The sequence below is a fragment of the Thalia democratica genome, chromosome 2 (genome assembly GCF_965202585.1).
Source record: "Thalia democratica chromosome 2, ktThaDemo2.hap1.1, whole genome shotgun sequence".
In the NCBI taxonomy this organism is placed as follows: Eukaryota; Metazoa; Chordata; class Thaliacea; order Salpida; family Salpidae; genus Thalia; species Thalia democratica.
The window spans coordinates 17,540,398-17,560,931 of NC_139166.1; the positions used below are offsets into that span (position 1 = coordinate 17,540,398).

The following is a 20,534-nucleotide window of genomic DNA, read 5'->3' on the forward strand; positions in this document are numbered from 1 at the left end:
GCTAAATATTTTTATCCCAGTATAGTCTTGAGCATTTTGTAGAATAGTTTACTGAACGACAAAAATAAAATACCAAAAGTGTTTGGTCCTAGGACCTGGTGCACGAAAAAACGTTTCTGTTATCGAGTCGTACACTACAAATAGAATACAATTAAGGACCTTTCCAAATAAATACATTTAATAAGAAAGAAATAGTTCCCTGGTTTTATTGGTCATCATCGTGCTTACACAAACGTAAAAAAAGGATATACCTATTAATGTTTCATTCACAAATTTTACTTACTGCTTATGTTATGTTTGAATGCAAACATTTTAATTGTCTAAATTGACACTTCTAAAAGCATTATTAATTTTTAGTTTTGTTTTTTTTAACAACCGGCTTCTAAAATGTTTGACAAAGTTAGATATCAAAGTGACAACTTGGTTTTAACAAAATTTAAGTAAATTTTGATACTTTTACAAAATTTCTCAACTTTTTCTACTAAGCTTAAGTAGTTGCAACTGTAAATTTGTTTCAGTTTTCAACCAAATAATGTCTGTTATTATTTAAATAAACGAAAATAAAATGGTAAATTAGTTTTATAAATAAATAAGCTAGTTTTAAATTGCGATATACAAATTTTGGTTAGTGTTACTATCAAAATTTTCTAGTTTGTACATGAATTGTTTTACTGTAATAAAGATAAAATAAGATTTTTAAAATAAATATTCTATTTAAAAATGGTTATAATTTAAAAATGAACAAAAACTAAATATTTAGCCGCTAATAAAATAGTTAAAAAAAAGTAAATACTAAAATGCACTAATATTCAAGTCGCATAAAATCAAAGCTAAATGAACACTTGATTGTTTATATCATCACAACAGTTGCTACTTTTGATAAGCAAATGCAGATACGCTGCATTTGATAACCACTTGGTTTATATACTATAAATTTTGAAGTTGCAACAAGCATTGTTGGTTCAGTGGTAGAATTCTCGCCTGCCACGCGGGAGGCCCGGGTTCGATTCCCGGACAATGCACCTATACTTATTTGATTGAATATTGTCTTAGTTTAGTTTGTTTTATTTTTTCTTATCACATCCGAGAGACTGAATTATTTAAAAAAGATTTTTTTTAATTTCTTTTCAACAAAAAAAAAGGAAAACTTTAAAATTTACTTTTTTAAATTTTTTAACGAGTTTCCCCTAAAAACTTAAAATTTATTATTTTGGTTTTTTATTAAAGATAACGAGTTGTTTTATACAACAATAATAACCAGCTTAACAGTTTTGTTTATTTTTCATTACTTACTGCTTAATTTTTCAAACTATAAACCAGAGAACAAATTATAATTGTATGCTTTTTGAGCTCGTACTTTAAACACAGCCAAAAAAGTGCAAATTTATCTAAATTATTGTCCTTCATACTATAGCTAAATCTAAATTACTAGTTATTTAATATATAAACCAGAGTCTCTGTAGTCTATTAAGTTTTTAAATGACTTTTGATTTGGTTTAGAAATTATTGAAAGTCATGATTTTAGTTTTTCTTCCTGGTCTTATTATATCACCTCTAATTGTAAACTATGCCATAAATACTTTTCTATGATAACTTTATATAAACTAAATTGTGATCCAAGTTTAAGTGATTTTGAATCTAAATAAAAAACAGTTTCACTGTTTTTTATTTTCTTTTAACAACTAAAACTTAGTCCGGCTTTTTTGAAATAATTTTTATTAATGTTTCAACTGTGTTGTACATGATTAAGAAAATCATGTTTTGTTTAATGCATTTGAATAACTTGCTTGGTGTGTTTATTAACTTTGTACTAATTCGTATTAGTTTTTATTTATTTTAACTAAAAATGTTTAAAACTAAACTTCTTGACACTTATTTAAAGGAACAAGTTTTTCTTAAGAATAAGTTACACTTTCTACACAAACTTTTTACTTAATCAAAAAGTTCGAACTTAAGCGGCAGAATTTTTACATTTAAAATTAAGTATCAAGGTTATTTGTTATTCTTAGCATTGCTTTTTTGTTTTTGTAATCATAAAACAATGATAGATCAATCGGCTTTTGTTGGTTACCATTAATATATAAATGGTGCAAGTTTCAATATTAACGACAGAACTAACTTAAAAGTATAACAATTATTTCAATAAAGTCTTCTAGATATTTGTTTTTTGAAAATAAAAGATGACAACAATTAAATGAATTATTTTTATAATACTGCCTTTAAATACTTCATTAATAATTTTTAACAGTAATGTAAGTTTTATCACTAAAAATTTATTTCGTTAAAGAAAAAACTAATATAAAACAAGGAGTTTGCCTGTTTTGGAAAAAAAAAATTAAACTACTAATTATTATTGTGTTTAAATATTTGATGTTTTGTATATTTATCTAGAAATTTAGTTGTTAACAAACTATTTAAATTATAACATGTCTTTTTAGTGAAATACTTCTTTATAAAATGATATTTCAAGAAATAGTTAAATTTGTTGATTTTAAAAATAAAAAATGTCAAACAAAACATTATTTATATTAATCACGAAAAACATAAAGTTTGATGAAACTAAAATAGTCCTTCGAGCCGGAGTCGAACCAGCGACCTATGGATTTCTAACAACTTGCTACAGTCCACCGCTCTACCAACTGAGCTATCGAAGGCGCTGCAATAATGCACAAATTTGTGTTTATAAACGTTAGTGTTTGAAGCACTTGTGCACTTAACAATTGATTTTGTTTATTAAGTACATCAACACGGCATATTTTAACATAAGTATGCTTTTAAAGTTGAAAATTTTTTGATTGCTTTTATCAACTCACTAGTATGGCCTTATGCGCTTCTACTGTTAAGTTAATATATGCGTACCAATTGAAGTCTTTAAAGCTTAAAAATTTCTTAATACCAATTTACAAACAATATTTTGAGAGTAGACTTTTATAATAGTTTTTAATGCGTACCAACTGAGCTACCGAAAGTTGTTATAGTAAACATGATTGTTTTTTCTATATACTTAAATAATAACTGCATACCTTTACAATTTTTTTTAAAGAAGCTTGTAAACACCGAGAATAATATAAAATTAAATTAGCTTGTTTACATGTGGTTTAAATTGTAATTGTAACCTATCATAGTTCTTAAATCTAAGTTTTTGCACAATTTTATTTGTAAACAGATAAATATGTTTTATATGCTTTTATAACTATACAAAAATTAAATAAAAATTTTAAAATTGTAAAATAAATATTTTATAGATACATTCTAAACTTATGTAAAACAAGTATTACTTTTAATTTAGATTAAAAATATCAAATTTAATAAAAGCTACCATAAAATGTAGGAAATAGTGTTTACAATAAAATTGAAATTGTTTACACTTTTGAAATTTTTTTATAAAAAATGAACTAATAAATGTTTATAAGTTAATAAATAAATGTTGCAGTGTTAAAATTTACATAAATTACAATTAACAAGTCTTATTTTTAAACGGTTTAAAAAAAATTAAATTTAAATAAAACAGTAACTGATTTTATAAACGAAAAGTAAAGTAAGACTTATTTTCGTAATAAACAAATACAAATAAAACTATATAAATGTATTAAAGTATTAGTAAATAAATTTACACTAAACCTTCAAAGTATAATACGACTTTTTGGAATTAATTTTAAAGAAAAATACGGAGGTGGGTTTGAACCCACGCGTGCAGATCACAAACTGTTATGACGTAATTATAGAGTAGTTTTTTTTTTAAAGAATTCCACACAATGAAAACTAGAAATTTTAAAATACAATTTAAATTATAAACATACCCTAAAGAGTTAGTATGTCACAAACTGCATATGTCACAACAGTTTTGTGACGTAATAATGGAAACGTTAATTAATGCATTATAAACGCTACGAATCGCTTGTAATCACATGGGGGTCTGGCTCAGATTGTAGAGCACTCGCTTAGCATGCGAGAGGTACCAGAACTATGCCCGGCTCCTACACATTTAAATAATGGTTACAATATATACTTTTATCTTATTTGAATTTTTTTTAACAATTTAGCTAAAATAAATGAGAGCACAACACTCTTTATTATTTTACTTGTTTTTTTTTTTGTTTAATATGTAAAAAATACTAATCATTAGTAATAAAACAAGACCTTACTTTTAATACACAGCTTATTGCAGATCTTATTAGAAAAAAATCAGCTCATTGTTTTAATTATACATAATTTTTAAGAACTTATATTTGTCTGAACAAGTTTAATAAAGTTTTTAATAACTTATAATTACTTAATTCATTTTTAATTTTGCAAAGTCAAACATGATTTAGTTAATAAAAAATGATTTAGTAAAATTAAAAATGATTTAAGATATTCAAAGTGTAATAAAAACCGAAAGGTTTTTTCGTACACTAGGTCCTTTGATTAAATATTTTTGAGTGCTTTTTTTGCCGTTCCATAAACTATATAGTAAAATCAAACATGATTTAATTTAGTCCAGCATGATTTAGTAAAACTAAACGGATTTAATTGAGTCATACATGATTCAGTAAATTTATACATGACTTACAGTCATACAAAGGTTAGTGAAATCAAACATGATTTCGTAAAATAAAACTTGATTTAGTAAAATTTAACCTGATTTAGTTAAGTCAAATTTGATTTGATAAATTCAAACATGATTTGATAAAATTTAACCTGATTTAGTAAAGTCAAAAACTTTAATAAAGTGAAAAAATATTTTTTAAAGTCTGACACGATCAAGTAAAGTCATACATTATTTAGTTTAAAACATTTGTTAGATTCTGATTTAGATAATTGAAATATTTTCTAGTATAATTAAACACAGTTTAGTAAAGTCGAACAAAATTTGTTCCTTTTCTACTTATGTTTTTATAATAAACAAATTGTCTGAAAATAATTTAGTTTATGTAAAGCAAATACTTTTCATGGGTGAATTGAAATAGCGAAAATGTTGATGTAATTCAGTATTTGAATTTGTATGATGTATATAAACGTTACAAAATGTTATTTTCCACAAGCCTCGATAGCTCAGTCGGGAGAGCGTCAGACTGAAGATCTGAAGGTCCCTGGTTCAATCCCGGGTCGAGGCATGCCTTTCACCCACTTACAATGTACTTATCTTTTGTTCATGTTAAAATCACTTTACTTTGTATAGTGATTTATTCAACATAGTTGTTTTGTTTCTTAACCTATATATTTTTTCAACGTTATGTAGTTGTGCTTTTTTATGGTTTATGTTACAATGGTTGGGCTTTATGCATTACAATCCCCAAGGTCTGAGTTAGGAGATTACTTTTACTAATTAAATATAAATTAAATGCTAAATATAAGGAGTTGTAAACTTTTTAATACTATTTATCTTATTTAAGTTAGAGTCCAGAACACCTTAGTAACAACTATCTTAAAAACTAAGTATGTATAAGTATCAGAGTGATTAGTTATTATGTACTGCTAAATATATATAATACAAGTAAAAACTGTGCTAACAAAGTTTATTCTAAGAAAAGCAATCAAATAAACTCACTAAAGAAGCAACTGAACAACATAAGAGTAACAAGAAAACAATAATACTCTCTGGCGCTAATGTGTGTGGCAAGAATATAGGCAAAAAATAACAAAAATAATTTTTTGTAGCATAAGTTACTTAAGTAAGTTTTAGTTATTTGTAAATTACATTTGTTTATTTTATCAAGTTAAGTTTTACTAAGTTTGAAATATGTTCACCATTAACTGTAAGTTTTAAGAGACTGAAATAAAATTTAAAAGTTGTTGAGTTAGAATTTAAAGTGTTTAAGCGACTTTAAAAGTAGAAAAAGCTTAAATATTATAAAACTTTTTCTAAATGTAGTTTGAACAGATAAAAAAAAACCTTTATGATAATCTTTTCGAATAATCACTCAGTTTATAAACAGAAAGGTTGTAATTATTTTATTAAAAGTAAGAGGGACTTAACATTTATTTTCTTGAAAAGTATAAAGTAAAGTGTGTAAGTATTTATACAAATAAACTGCAATGCGCTTTAGTAAGACTTTAAAACATATATGTATACATATATTGTTAGGAATGATGTTCTTTAATTTTTTAAACGAAAAATTTTGTCAAAACTTTTTATAAGTTTATGTTTCAATAATTTACAAAACTAAACTAAGTTAAGATAACAACATATAATAAATAACTTACTGTTTATAAAAAAGAACATTTTGATTGTTATGAGTACTTAAAAATTTTTAAAACTTAACATACAAATAGTTTGAAATATAAAGATATAGCACAAAAGTTTCAAGTAATAAAGCTCACAGAAGTTTAAGTTACATAAACGTGCTTTAATTGACACGTCATAACGCTTACGTATACATATATAAATGCAAAAAATTTCTGCTCACAGTAGTCCTACATGGTCTAGTGGTTAGGATTCCTGGCTTTCACCCAGGCGGCCCGGGTTCGATTCCCGGTGTAGGAACTTTTTATTTGAATAGAAAATAAGAAGTTAGTTTTTAAGCTGTGTAACAAATTTCGTTTATAAACTACACAAATCTATGAACACCTTTATGTAACTTTTTGTACTTAAAATACATGAAATTAAATAAATTAAGAAATTAATAAGTTGGATTAAACGTTAGCTTTAATCACATTTTAAATAAAATAGGTTCTTTAAAAAAATCTATTTAAGTTTTACATATATACATCATAAAATAAACTTAATTGAACTAATTAGTAAGTAAGCATTCTTGAAAAAAATATATAGTGCTAAAGAAGTGTTATGTTCGATACTTTAGATGTTTAAGTTCTTATAAAGTTAAATTATAATTCAATATACCTAAAACGTATACAAAAGAGTGATTGTTTTTATTTAGTATTTTAAACTACATTAACGTTACTACCTTTTAAAATGTTATTCATTCATTGTTGTAAAATAAAAAAATTCGAAAAATTATTTCAAATATAGTGTTTAAATAACTGAAACTAAATAAAAGTTAACTTTTTTTTTGTTAAATATTGATTTTTTAGTGAAAGGAAAAAGTTTTAAAGTGTTTTAGTAAGAGTTTGTCGTAAAGGTTTAAAAACTATTGCAAAAGGATTATTCAGCTACAAAAAAATAAGTCGAATTCAATCAGTTGTTAACAGTTTTGCTTTAGGCAACGCTGACAAACTGTTTATAATTTGTTCTGTATTTATATGGATGCGAGGGGATATAGCTCAGTGGAAGAGCAATCGACTGAAGATCGATAGACCCTTGGTTCAAATCCGAGTGTCCCCTCCTCCTCAAATAAAACAAAATAGATTTTTTGATGTCGAATAATTAAGCTTGATGACTTATAGTTTTGCTTCATTCTTAATATTTTTTATGATGTTGAATAATTTTGCTTGATGCTTAATAGTTTTGGTTGATAATTAACAATTTTTGCTTTACGCAAGAAAACTTTGCTTGATGTTGAACAGTTAGGCGGTGTGTCTATACGACTATAAATTAGTAATATATTAATCAACAGCCGTACAACATTTGCACTAGGCTTACAGAATAACCTTTAGACTGTAATATTAATATCTTTTAAAGTGTTTGTATTTTAACATATTAAATAATTTTTTTCGATTAACTATTCATTTCTTCTAGTATTTAAACTTTTATGTTATGCTTTTAATACTCCGAGTATGTTATAGTATGTACTCCGAAGTTATCTAAAACTTTTAAAGATAATTAAGTTATTACAAAAATAAAACAAAAGACCTTTCTGATTGCTTAACTAGTCAAAAAAAAAATACGTAAACAAGGTTTTGATTTATTTTCAAAATATAAGTGTTAAAAAATAAAACTGAAACCAATTGCTTTAGTGTATGCAACTTTAGTAATATTGTAATAGTAGTGCTACAATGGTTAACTCAAAGGTTACAAAAAGTGTTCTAATATCAGTAATTTATATTAGCTTACAAGAATAATTTAAAAAGTATTTTCTACTGTTGCAACTTTAGGTTCAATAACTACGTCAGAAAGTTTGAATAGTTACGTCACAATGTATGACGGTTTTATTTATAAACGCTACAATTTCAATATTGACATGAGCCTGGCTAGCTCAGTCGGTAAAGCTTAGGACATTTTATCCAACGGTCAAGGGTTCAAATTTCTGTCAGACTAGTTGATAAATATTTTTTAAGAAAATAAATTAAGTTTACAATTGCAATTTTTATAAACTATATATGTTTGCTTATGCATTGTTTGTTATAGAAATTGATCATTTTCTTCTACTTACTAAATAAATATATCTTTCTTTGTTGAGTTTATTCACAAACTAGTTAAAAGAATGATAAAGTCTGTAATATAAAACATAACTAAAACTAGGTAAATACTTCTACATCTCCCCCCAGATTTTATCTACTAAGGAGATAAAACGATAAATTTACCTAGTGAAACAAAAAAAATTTTTAAACAATTTGTTACAACTTAAAAACATTTTTCAGGTCTAAAATTCAACGAAATCAAACTCAGAAAGACAAAAATCATTTCAAAATTTACGATTAACTTAGTTCACTAGTAAATGATTTGTTAAAACAAACTACAACTTAAACAAACAAACTTTAACAAAAAATTTGAAGCTTAATCTTTACGTTTCTTAACTCAGTTGCTGAATACAAGCATTCAAAAACTTAATTGCTTCACCGATTTGAACTTTTCAGCTTTTAAGAACGAAACCACACGTCATTCATCTAACCATCTTGAAACTTCACTTAATTTGCTGATAAACATGTTTATCATATTTTCGACTTTAAACAAAGTAGAAGGTGCATTACTGATAGCATTAAACACTGACGAGATACTGCTACACTTAATTTCCAAATACTCGATACCAATCAACAGTTCGAATTTTTGAAAGTCAATCTCTACGTCCTCATGTAGTCATTATTTGAATAGATGGCTGTTAGACTAGTCTACTGCAAAGTCAACTACAAACTTTAGGTAGTTACCATTGGACTGAAACTCATTCATTAGACCATAAAACATTAATTTACAGTGAACATTCCAACTTTACAATAAATGAATGTTAGCATCATCGGTGTCACGAAACTCTTAAAAAGCATCGTAAAGTCTTACAAGGAAACGCTGCAAATGATCCGATAATTTCACACACTCATCCCGGACACATTGTTGTTCGCAGTAAACTTTGGCGGTCTGTTTGCTTTTCTGTAGAAAATATAAGTCAAGAAATTATAGATTAAAGCAAATCCGAGCAATTCCAGTTCAACATCAATTTTGAAGAAAACCATTAGTACAGAGGGAAATTACACAATGCTTATTCAAAAAGAATCTTTTTTCTATAAAAACACAGAACATTAAAACTTTTATTGAAATCTTTTTCTCAACCTAACAGAAAAGACAAACTTTTACAGTGGTATGTTTGCTTTTCGCAGATAAGGGATATTACTTAGAGATTTGCAAACAGGAGGGGTAAATCTTTTTAGAAACTTACGATTTTAAACAGTTAAGCGACCTGATCCATCAACCTTGACAACACACTGATGGCAGTCCTTCACTTCCACCACCACTCCACTATTCCCCCACTTGCTAGGAAAGTTACCTGTTTGATTTAGTATCACGACATGATCACCGCAATTCAGTGGTGGCAACGGTTTTGTGTTCTCACTTATATTTTCAATAGACTTAACAAAACAAATACTGAGAGATTCTTCCTTTTTATTCCAAACGTCACGCCACATTTTTGATATCTGCGGGTTTTTGTAAGTCATAACACTTTTTCTGACGTGAGGTAATGATTTCTTTAAATTTCGTCGCGATCCAGTGTGTAAAAGTACGTTTTTCTGTCCCTGTACCTCCTTTTTCTTCTTTGTGACGTAACTATTCAAACTTTCCGACGTAGTTATTGAACCTAAAGTTGCAACAGTAGAAAATACTTTTTAAATTATTCTTGTAAGCTAATATAAATTACTGATATTAGAACACTTTTTGTAACCTTTGAGTTAACCATTGTAGCACTACCATTACAATATTACTAAAGTTGCATACACTAAAGCAATTGGTTTCAGTTTTATTTTTTAACACTTATTTTTTGAAAATAAATCAAAACCTTGTTTACGTATTTTTTTTTGACTAGTTAAGCAATCAGAAAGGTCTTTAATTTTATTTTTGTAATAACTTAATTATCTTTAAAAGTTTTAGATAACTTCGGAGTACATACTATAACATACTCGGAGTATTAAAAGCATAACATAAAAGTTTAAATACTAGAAGAAATGAATAGTTAATCGAAAAAAGTTATTTAATATGTTAAAATACAAACACTTTAAAAGATATTAATATTACAGTCTAAAGGCTATTCTGTAAGCCTAGTGCAAATGTTGTACGGCTGTTGATTAATATATTACTAATTTATAGTCGTATAGACACACCGCCTAACTGTTCAACATCAAGCAAAGTTTTCTTGCGTAAAGCAAAAATTGTTAATTATCAACCAAAACTATTAAGCATCAAGCAAAATTATTCAACATCATAAAAAATATTAAGAATGAAGCAAAACTATTAGTCATCAAGCTTAATTATTCGACATCAAAAATACTATTATATTTTATTTGAGGAGGAGGGGACACTCGGATTTGAACCAAGGGTCTATCGATCTTCAGTCGATTGCTCTTCCACTGAGCTATATCCCCTCGCATCCATATAAATACAGAACAAATTATAAACAGTTTGTCAGCGTTGCCTAAAGCAAAACTGTTAACAACTGATTGAATTCGACTTATTTTTTTGTAGCTGAATAATCCTTTTGCAATAGTTTTTAAACCTTTACGACAAACTCTTACTAAAACACTTTAAAACTTTTTCCTTTCACTAAAAAATCAATATTTAACAAAAAAAAAGTTAACTTTTATTTAGTTTCAGTTATTTAAACACTATATTTGAAATAATTTTTCGAATTTTTTTATTTTACAACAATGAATGAATAACATTTTAAAAGGTAGTAACGTTAATGTAGTTTAAAATACTAAATAAAAACAATCACTCTTTTGTATACGTTTTAGGTATATTGAATTATAATTTAACTTTATAAGAACTTAAACATCTAAAGTATCGAACATAACACTTCTTTAGCACTATATATTTTTTTCAAGAATGCTTACTTACTAATTAGTTCAATTAAGTTTATTTTATGATGTATATATGTAAAACTTAAATAGATTTTTTTAAAGAACCTATTTTATTTAAAATGTGATTAAAGCTAACGTTTAATCCAACTTATTAATTTCTTAATTTATTTAATTTCATGTATTTTAAGTACAAAAAGTTACATAAAGGTGTTCATAGATTTGTGTAGTTTATAAACGAAATTTGTTACACAGCTTAAAAACTAACTTCTTATTTTCTATTCAAATAAAAAGTTCCTACACCGGGAATCGAACCCGGGCCGCCTGGGTGAAAGCCAGGAATCCTAACCACTAGACCATGTAGGACTACTGTGAGCAGAAATTTTTTGCATTTATATATGTATACGTAAGCGTTATGACGTGTCAATTAAAGCACGTTTATGTAACTTAAACTTCTGTGAGCTTTATTACTTGAAACTTTTGTGCTATATCTTTATATTTCAAACTATTTGTATGTTAAGTTTTAAAAATTTTTAAGTACTCATAACAATCAAAATGTTCTTTTTTATAAACAGTAAGTTATTTATTATATGTTGTTATCTTAACTTAGTTTAGTTTTGTAAATTATTGAAACATAAACTTATAAAAAGTTTTGACAAAATTTTTCGTTTAAAAAATTAAAGAACATCATTCCTAACAATATATGTATACATATATGTTTTAAAGTCTTACTAAAGCGCATTGCAGTTTATTTGTATAAATACTTACACACTTTACTTTATACTTTTCAAGAAAATAAATGTTAAGTCCCTCTTACTTTTAATAAAATAATTACAACCTTTCTGTTTATAAACTGAGTGATTATTCGAAAAGATTATCATAAAGGTTTTTTTTTATCTGTTCAAACTACATTTAGAAAAAGTTTTATAATATTTAAGCTTTTTCTACTTTTAAAGTCGCTTAAACACTTTAAATTCTAACTCAACAACTTTTAAATTTTATTTCAGTCTCTTAAAACTTACAGTTAATGGTGAACATATTTCAAACTTAGTAAAACTTAACTTGATAAAATAAACAAATGTAATTTACAAATAACTAAAACTTACTTAAGTAACTTATGCTACAAAAAATTATTTTTGTTATTTTTTGCCTATATTCTTGCCACACACATTAGCGCCAGAGAGTATTATTGTTTTCTTGTTACTCTTATGTTGTTCAGTTGCTTCTTTAGTGAGTTTATTTGATTGCTTTTCTTAGAATAAACTTTGTTAGCACAGTTTTTACTTGTATTATATATATTTAGCAGTACATAATAACTAATCACTCTGATACTTATACATACTTAGTTTTTAAGATAGTTGTTACTAAGGTGTTCTGGACTCTAACTTAAATAAGATAAATAGTATTAAAAAGTTTACAACTCCTTATATTTAGCATTTAATTTATATTTAATTAGTAAAAGTAATCTCCTAACTCAGACCTTGGGGATTGTAATGCATAAAGCCCAACCATTGTAACATAAACCATAAAAAAGCACAACTACATAACGTTGAAAAAATATATAGGTTAAGAAACAAAACAACTATGTTGAATAAATCACTATATAAAGTAAAGTGATTTTAACATGAACAAAAGATAAGTACATTTTAAGTGGGTGAAAGGCATGCCTCGACCCGGGATTGAACCAGGGACCTTCAGATCTTCAGTCTGACGCTCTCCCGACTGAGCTATCGAGGCTTGTGGAAAATAACATTTTGTAACGTTAATATACATCATACAAATTCAAATACTGAATTACATCAACATTTTCGCTATTTCAATTCACCCATGAAAAGTATTTGCTTTACATAAACTAAATTATTTTCAGACAATTTGTTTATTATAAAAACATAAGTAGAAAAGGAACAAATTTTGTTCGACTTTACTAAACTGTGTTTAATTATACTAGAAAATATTTCAATTATCTAAATCAGAATCTAACAAATGTTTTAAACTAAATAATGTATGACTTTACTTGATCGTGTCAGACTTTAAAAAATATTTTTTCACTTTATTAAAGTTTTTGACTTTACTAAATCAGGTTAAATTTTATCAAATCATGTTTGAATTTATCAAATCAAATTTGACTTAACTAAATCAGGTTAAATTTTACTAAATCAAGTTTTATTTTACGAAATCATGTTTGATTTCACTAACCTTTGTATGACTGTAAGTCATGTATAAATTTACTGAATCATGTATGACTCAATTAAATCCGTTTAGTTTTACTAAATCATGCTGGACTAAATTAAATCATGTTTGATTTTACTATATAGTTTATGGAACGGCAAAAAAAGCACTCAAAAATATTTAATCAAAGGACCTAGTGTACGAAAAAACCTTTCGGTTTTTATTACACTTTGAATATCTTAAATCATTTTTAATTTTACTAAATCATTTTTTATTAACTAAATCATGTTTGACTTTGCAAAATTAAAAATGAATTAAGTAATTATAAGTTATTAAAAACTTTATTAAACTTGTTCAGACAAATATAAGTTCTTAAAAATTATGTATAATTAAAACAATGAGCTGATTTTTTTCTAATAAGATCTGCAATAAGCTGTGTATTAAAAGTAAGGTCTTGTTTTATTACTAATGATTAGTATTTTTTACATATTAAACAAAAAAAAAACAAGTAAAATAATAAAGAGTGTTGTGCTCTCATTTATTTTAGCTAAATTGTTAAAAAAAATTCAAATAAGATAAAAGTATATATTGTAACCATTATTTAAATGTGTAGGAGCCGGGCATAGTTCTGGTACCTCTCGCATGCTAAGCGAGCGCTCTACAATCTGAGCCAGACCCCCATGTGATTACAAGCGATTCGTAGCGTTTATAATGCATTAATTAACGTTTCCATTATTACGTCACAAAACTGTTGTGACATATGCAGTTTGTGAAATACTAACTCTTTAGGGTATGTTTATAATTTAAATTGTATTTTAAAATTTCTAGTTTTCATTGTGTGGAATTCTTTAAAAAAAAAACTACTCTATAATTACGTCATAACAGTTTGTGATCTGCACGCGTGGGTTCAAACCCACCTCCGTATTTTTCTTTAAAATTAATTCCAAAAAGTCGTATTATACTTTGAAGGTTTAGTGTAAATTTATTTACTAATACTTTAATACATTTATATAGTTTTATTTGTATTTGTTTATTACGAAAATAAGTCTTACTTTACTTTTCGTTTATAAAATCAGTTACTGTTTTATTTAAATTTAATTTTTTTTAAACCGTTTAAAAATAAGACTTGTTAATTGTAATTTATGTAAATTTTAACACTGCAACATTTATTTATTAACTTATAAACATTTATTAGTTCATTTTTTATAAAAAAATTTCAAAAGTGTAAACAATTTCAATTTTATTGTAAACACTATTTCCTACATTTTATGGTAGCTTTTATTAAATTTGATATTTTTAATCTAAATTAAAAGTAATACTTGTTTTACATAAGTTTAGAATGTATCTATAAAATATTTATTTTACAATTTTAAAATTTTTATTTAATTTTTGTATAGTTATAAAAGCATATAAAACATATTTATCTGTTTACAAATAAAATTGTGCAAAAACTTAGATTTAAGAACTATGATAGGATACAATTACAATTTAAACCACATGTAAACAAGCTAATTTAATTTTATATTATTCTCGGTGTTTACAAGCTTCTTTAAAAAAAATTGTAAAGGTATGCAGTTATTATTTAAGTATATAGAAAAAACAATCATGTTTACTATAACAACTTTCGGTAGCTCAGTTGGTACGCATTAAAAACTATTTTAAAAGTCTACTCTCAAAATATTGTTTGTAAATTGGTATTAAGAAATTTTTAAGCTTTAAAGACTTCAATTGGTACGCATATATTAACTTAACAGTAGAAGCGCATAAGGCCATACTAGTGAGTTGATAAAAGCAATCAAAAAATTTTCAACTTTAAAAGCATACTTATGTTAAAATATGCCGTGTTGATGTACTTAATAAACAAAATCAATTGTTAAGTGCACAAGTGCTTCAAACACTAACGTTTATAAACACAAATTTGTGCATTATTGCAGCGCCTTCGATAGCTCAGTTGGTAGAGCGGTGGACTGTAGCAAGTTGTTAGAAATCCATAGGTCGCTGGTTCGACTCCGGCTCGAAGGACTATTTTAGTTTCATCAAACTTTATGTTTTTCGTGATTAATATAAATAATGTTTTGTTTGACATTTTTTATTTTTAAAATCAACAAATTTAACTATTTCTTGAAATATCATTTTATAAAGAAGTATTTCACTAAAAAGACATGTTATAATTTAAATAGTTTGTTAACAACTAAATTTCTAGATAAATATACAAAACATCAAATATTTAAACACAATAATAATTAGTAGTTTAATTTTTTTTTTCCAAAACAGGCAAACTCCTTGTTTTATATTAGTTTTTTCTTTAACGAAATAAATTTTTAGTGATAAAACTTACATTACTGTTAAAAATTATTAATGAAGTATTTAAAGGCAGTATTATAAAAATAATTCATTTAATTGTTGTCATCTTTTATTTTCAAAAAACAAATATCTAGAAGACTTTATTGAAATAATTGTTATACTTTTAAGTTAGTTCTGTCGTTAATATTGAAACTTGCACCATTTATATATTAATGGTAACCAACAAAAGCCGATTGATCTATCATTGTTTTAGGATTACAAAAACAAAAAAGCAATGCTAAGAATAACAAATAACCTTGATACTTAATTTTAAATGTAAAAATTCTGCCGCTTAAGTTCGAACTTTTTGATTAAGTAAAAAGTTTGTGTAGAAAGTGTAACTTATTCTTAAGAAAAACTTGTTCCTTTAAATAAGTGTCAAGAAGTTTAGTTTTAAACATTTTTAGTTAAAATAAATAAAAACTAATACGAATTAGTACAAAGTTAATAAACACACCAAGCAAGTTATTCAAATGCATTAAACAAAACATGATTTTCTTAATCATGTACAACACAGTTGAAACATTAATAAAAATTATTTCAAAAAAGCCGGACTAAGTTTTAGTTGTTAAAAGAAAATAAAAAACAGTGAAACTGTTTTTTATTTAGATTCAAAATCACTTAAACTTGGATCACAATTTAGTTTATATAAAGTTATCATAGAAAAGTATTTATGGCATAGTTTACAATTAGAGGTGATATAATAAGACCAGGAAGAAAAACTAAAATCATGACTTTCAATAATTTCTAAACCAAATCAAAAGTCATTTAAAAACTTAATAGACTACAGAGACTCTGGTTTATATATTAAATAACTAGTAATTTAGATTTAGCTATAGTATGAAGCAGGGGCGTCGCGTGGGGTGTTGCACTGCCGCAACTGCATCACCTTGAAATTTTGTAAGAAAAAAAAAGTATCTATAACGTTTTCGTTATTTTTTTGAAAGAAATCTCTTTTAAAACTTCAGTTTTGAAAACGACCATTTTGCCCACTTCACTGCCGCAAACTCTTAGCTGACTGCCGCAAATGAACTCAAAAAAGCAAAATTTCTTCAAGAATTACCGCAAAATCAATATCTTGCGGTAAGTAAGCTAAGTTGAAAATTCCCTAAAACAGGACTGCTTAAGTATCATCTACAAGCTATTGTAAACATAAAATAAAAACAAAGCTAAGCTACTGCAAAGGATTAAACTTGAGTTTATGTACCCACATGATTTTTTAAATTTAACAGATCACTTCTATTAAAAGATTTGTCATAAAATGCATATTTTGAAAAAAAGATAAAAACCCTAAATCACCAAATTCTTAAAAATTTGATTTTTTATTTTAATCTGCATACATAAACTTAACTATAACTGATTATTGTTATCATAAAGTTAATAAAATAAATAATAAAATTTAAGTTCTGAAAAAAAGAATTAAGAAGTTTATTATAAACTTCTAGTTCACTCTTACAGAAAAATATTTTAGGTTTATATTAAATAAAAAATAGTATTATTTAAACAATCACATATTTAAATAAAGTAAATAGCCTTAACTTAGAAACTTTGATTACTTAGAGTAGTTTAACATTTTAGGAAAATTTAGTCTACCTCTACTTTATATGACTTTTGGTTTAATTTTTTCATAAAAAAAGCAAAAAATTTAGATAAAATTGTTAAAACATGGTTGCCTTGCCTCATAATCAGGATAACTTAGAAATGTTAAAAACTCAAGATGACCCAAGATAAATTAAAACAGACCAAATTAGAAAAATATTCAGGCTGACTAAAGCAGTTTTAATTTTTACTCTGAAAATAACAAGCTTATTTAAAATTAAAAAATAAGTGTTTTACTCCTATGGCCACATAAAAACTAACTAACCAAATTTTTACTTCTATAATGGTTACATATTTATAAGTTATCTTTAAAATTCATGAAAAGTTCAACAGCCTCACAACTAAACTTAAAAAATTTGAGCTCCTGACAAAAATACTGTCATCAAAATGAAAAACAAATTAAAATTATGTAAAGAAAAGATACCCTTAAAAAACTATTGAATTTTAAAACTCCAACAAAAAACATTAAAATTAGAAAAAAAGTTTATAAAATGTTTAATGTTTGTAAAAAAAATGTGCAAATTAGTGAGGGGTAAGGGGGGAGGGTGTATAGGCACTTTTTTACATGTTGTTCTTATTTTAACTTTTTCAGAAAGCTAATAGTTACTCTTTAATAAACTTGAAATTTCCAATTAAACTTTTAGTTACAACCAGTCAAAGCCAGAGAGTACAATGATTTATTATACAAGGAGCAAACCAAAACAGCAAAAAATACAATTTTACTGAAAACCTATATTCTCCATCATTTTTAAAACAATTTTTAATTAAACTTTTTCATCCTAATTTTTATAAAATTTTATACTTTTGTTGAAGAGAAGTTTTAAATTTTTAAGTATCAATATATATTTTTATATATACAAAAAAAAAATTTTGTTATAACTTTTTTTTTGGTGTTTTAAATATCTAATTTAGCAATTTTTTTTCTGTTTTATAAAAGAAACATTTAAAGATTTTGAGGCCAACTTATAAAAAAAAAGATATGATTTTAGTGATTTGATTTATTTGTTGTTTGAGTTTATATTATAAAAATAAGGATTCATTTGTACCTCTGACTGTGAATTACCATATCTCAAAAATTTTAATGAATTTTTAGTATTGATAAAAGATGACTTGTAGGTAAATTAAAACTGTATAAAGTAATTTCAGTAAAATAATTCTAAAGTAGATGTTAAGGGCATAAGGGAAGGAGGGGGGGGTTAAAACATTTTTTTAAACACTTTTTTAGCTTGTGCCTCCCATTATGAACCTTTTGTTGCCTTTGACTTTGACTGGCTATATCTTAAAACATGTACTGAATTTTTAAAATCTGTAAAAAGCATCTTGTAGCTTAGTAAAAACTACATAAAATAAGATCAAATTGTGAAAAAAGTGTTTTATCCCCCTATGCCCTTGAAAGCAAAGTTTATCTTCAGGTGTAGCAAAAGTTCAGTTGTTTTTAAACTTGACAGTAAAAATATATTTTTATTAAAATATTTGATTTTTTTTAAATTCTGCACCACCTAAAAAAAGTACCACGCGACGCCACTGGTATGAAGGACAATAATTTAGATAAATTTGCACTTTTTTGGCTGTGTATAAAGTACGAGCTCAAAAAACATACAATTATAATTTGTTCTCTGGTTTATAGTTTGAAAAATTAAGCAGTAAGTAATGAAAAATAAACAAAACTGTTAAGCTGGTTATTATTGTTGTATAAAACAACTCGTTATCTTTAATAAAAAAACAAAATAATAAATTTTAAGTTTTTAGGGGAAACTCGTTAAAAAATTTAAAAAAGTAAATTTTAAAGTTTTCCTTTTTTTTTGTTGAAAAGAAATTAAAAAAAATCTTTTTTAAATAATTCAGTCTCTCGGATGTGATAAGAAAAAATAAAACAAACTAAATTAAGACAATATTCAATCAAATAAGTAAAGGTGCATTGTCCGGGAACCGAACCCGGGCCTCCCGCGTGGCAGGCGAGAATTCTACCACTGAACCAACAATGCTTGTTGCAACTTCAAAATTTATAGTATATAAACCAAGTGGTTATCAAATGCAGCGTATCTGCATTTGCTTATCAAAAGTAGCAACTGTTGTGATGATATAAACAATCAAGTGTTCATTTAGCTTTGATCTTATGCGACTTGAATATAAGTGCATTTTAGTATTTACTTTTTTTTAACTATTTTATTAGCGGCTAAATATTTAGTTTTTGTTCATTTTTAAATTATAACCATTTTTAAATAGAATATTTATTTTAAAAATGTTGTTTTATCTTTATTACAGTAAAACAATTCATGTACAAACTAGAAAATTTTGATAGTAACACTAACCAAAATTTGTATATCACAATTTAAAACTAGCTTATTTATTTATAAAACTAATTTACCATTTTATTTTCGTTTATTTAAATAATAACAGACATTATTTGGTTGAAAACTGAAACAAATTTACAGTTGCAACTACTTAAGCTTAGTAGAAAAAAGTTGAGAAATTTTGTAAAAGTATCAAAATTTACTTAAATTTTGTTAAAACCAAGTTGTCACTTTAATATCTAACTTTGTCAAACATTTTAGAAGCCGGTTGTTAAAAAAAACAAAACTAAAAATTAATAATGCTTTTAGACGTGTCAGTTTAGACAATTAAAATGTTTGCATTCAAACATAACATAAGCAGTAAGTAAAATTTGTGAATGAAACATTAATAGGTATATCTTTTTTTACGTTTGTGTAAGCACGATGATGACCAATAAAACCAGGGAACTATTTCTTTCTTATTTAATGTATTTATTTGGAAAGGTCCTTAATTATATTCTATTTGTAGTGTACGACTCGATAACAGAAACGTTTTTTCGTGCACCAGGTCCTAGGACCAAACACTTTTGGTATTTTATTTTTGTCGTTCAGTAAACTATTCTACAAAATGCTCAAGATTATACTGGGATAAAAATATTTAGCCTAGTTTAATCTTCTCATCCCATTAAAAATCGTAAGGTTATGGTAGTTGAATCTGTATAATAAAAAATAGTTGATAGAATCCTTTCATAAGTACGATTAATCTTTAATTAACATTTAATTCATACAAAGCTTTTTTATTAGATTATAAATTAAATAGTGGCTATGAGAATGAGAATTTTATTTACACTTTACTAAATTAAGAAAATTTAAGCCATAGCTTTAAAATTAACATAACTTAATGAAATTAGTAAATTTTGTAGCTAATGAGAATTTGGTATTTATATTTGAAAAAAAAATTCAACAAGTATTTGTTTATGATTCATCTGAAATGTAGTATATAATAATTATTCTTGATAGCGTAAGCTATTAAGGTATTCTTTTTCACCTAAA

At 25.7% G+C, this 20,534-nt stretch overlaps 10 non-coding genes across 10 annotated transcripts; 5 read left to right on the forward strand and 5 right to left on the reverse strand.

Moving 5' to 3' along the window:
- Positions 1–951: 951 nt before the first annotated feature.
- Trnag-gcc (transfer RNA glycine (anticodon GCC)) lies at positions 952–1,022 on the forward strand. The gene has a single exon. It is a non-coding gene; the product is annotated as a tRNA-Gly (tRNA).
- A 1,546-nt stretch (positions 1,023–2,568) lies between these two features.
- Trnay-gua (transfer RNA tyrosine (anticodon GUA)) lies at positions 2,569–2,654 on the reverse strand. The gene is given in 2 exon segments: positions 2,569–2,604; positions 2,618–2,654. It is a non-coding gene; the product is annotated as a tRNA-Tyr (tRNA).
- A 2,369-nt stretch (positions 2,655–5,023) lies between these two features.
- Trnaf-gaa (transfer RNA phenylalanine (anticodon GAA)) lies at positions 5,024–5,096 on the forward strand. The gene has a single exon. It is a non-coding gene; the product is annotated as a tRNA-Phe (tRNA).
- Positions 5,097–6,394: 1,298 nt separating this feature from the next.
- On the forward strand, positions 6,395–6,466 carry Trnae-uuc (transfer RNA glutamic acid (anticodon UUC)). Its single transcript has one exon. It is a non-coding gene; the product is annotated as a tRNA-Glu (tRNA).
- A 726-nt stretch (positions 6,467–7,192) lies between these two features.
- Trnaf-gaa (transfer RNA phenylalanine (anticodon GAA)) lies at positions 7,193–7,264 on the forward strand. Its single transcript has one exon. It is a non-coding gene; the product is annotated as a tRNA-Phe (tRNA).
- A 3,329-nt stretch (positions 7,265–10,593) lies between these two features.
- Positions 10,594–10,665, reverse strand: Trnaf-gaa (transfer RNA phenylalanine (anticodon GAA)). Its single transcript has one exon. It is a non-coding gene; the product is annotated as a tRNA-Phe (tRNA).
- Positions 10,666–11,391: 726 nt separating this feature from the next.
- On the reverse strand, positions 11,392–11,463 carry Trnae-uuc (transfer RNA glutamic acid (anticodon UUC)). The gene has a single exon. It is a non-coding gene; the product is annotated as a tRNA-Glu (tRNA).
- Positions 11,464–12,761: 1,298 nt separating this feature from the next.
- Positions 12,762–12,834, reverse strand: Trnaf-gaa (transfer RNA phenylalanine (anticodon GAA)). The gene has a single exon. It is a non-coding gene; the product is annotated as a tRNA-Phe (tRNA).
- A 2,368-nt stretch (positions 12,835–15,202) lies between these two features.
- On the forward strand, positions 15,203–15,288 carry Trnay-gua (transfer RNA tyrosine (anticodon GUA)). The gene is given in 2 exon segments: positions 15,203–15,239; positions 15,253–15,288. It is a non-coding gene; the product is annotated as a tRNA-Tyr (tRNA).
- Positions 15,289–19,122: 3,834 nt separating this feature from the next.
- Trnag-gcc (transfer RNA glycine (anticodon GCC)) lies at positions 19,123–19,193 on the reverse strand. The gene has a single exon. It is a non-coding gene; the product is annotated as a tRNA-Gly (tRNA).
- Between the last annotated feature and the right edge of the window lie 1,341 nt (positions 19,194–20,534).